At 38.5% G+C, this 678-nt stretch overlaps 1 pseudogene; it reads left to right on the top strand.

Moving 5' to 3' along the window:
• Positions 1-168: 168 nt before the first annotated feature.
• Positions 169-287, top strand: LOC111734841 (annotated as a pseudogene).
• The last annotated feature ends 391 nt before the right edge of the window (positions 288-678 follow it).

The raw sequence follows: 678 nt of genomic DNA on the forward strand, positions 1-678 counted from the left end.
TTTCACCAGCCACATCCCAAGTGTTCCTTAGCCATGAATGGCTAGTGACCACCTCATCAGACAGTACACGGAACAGAAATTTCCATCACCATATAAAGGACCGTTGGACCTCACTGGTCTGGATGCAGGTATGGGATGAGTTTTTTTTTTTTTTAAATGTCACCATGTGCCTACGGCCATGCCACTCTGAACGAGTTTGATCTCCTCTGATCTCAGAAGCTAAGCAGGGTCGGGACTGGTTAGTACTTGGATGGGAGACCATCCAGGAAGACCAGGTGCTGTAGGCATTAAAAAAAAAAAAAGAAAAGAAAATGTCACCAAATAATTCTTTTTTTTTTTCTTTTAATTAAGGAATGTACCAACTAATTCTGATGTGCAGCCAGGTTAGAGACCTGTTGTTCCTTACAGAGTTTGTTCTAAAATTTATTACCAGTTGCATCTGAACTAATTTTGCTTTTGAAGCAAATATTCCAGGAATATTATTCAAGCTAGACTATTTCTGCAGTCCAGTAGTATAAATATGTGTATGTGTGTGTGTGTGTGTGTGTATTTTTTTTTTTTAATTTAAAACAGCTTGCTTGCTCATTTGCTCTACAAGTAAAGGTTCAGATGGGTTAAGAACCAGCCTTCGATTGAAAATGTACACGTTACCTTTTGCCACTTAGAGTGAAGTATTAC

The sequence above is a fragment of the Pteropus vampyrus genome, unplaced genomic scaffold (assembly GCF_000151845.1).
Source record: "Pteropus vampyrus isolate Shadow unplaced genomic scaffold, Pvam_2.0 Scaffold7547, whole genome shotgun sequence".
NCBI classification, from domain to species: Eukaryota; Metazoa; Chordata; class Mammalia; order Chiroptera; family Pteropodidae; genus Pteropus; species Pteropus vampyrus.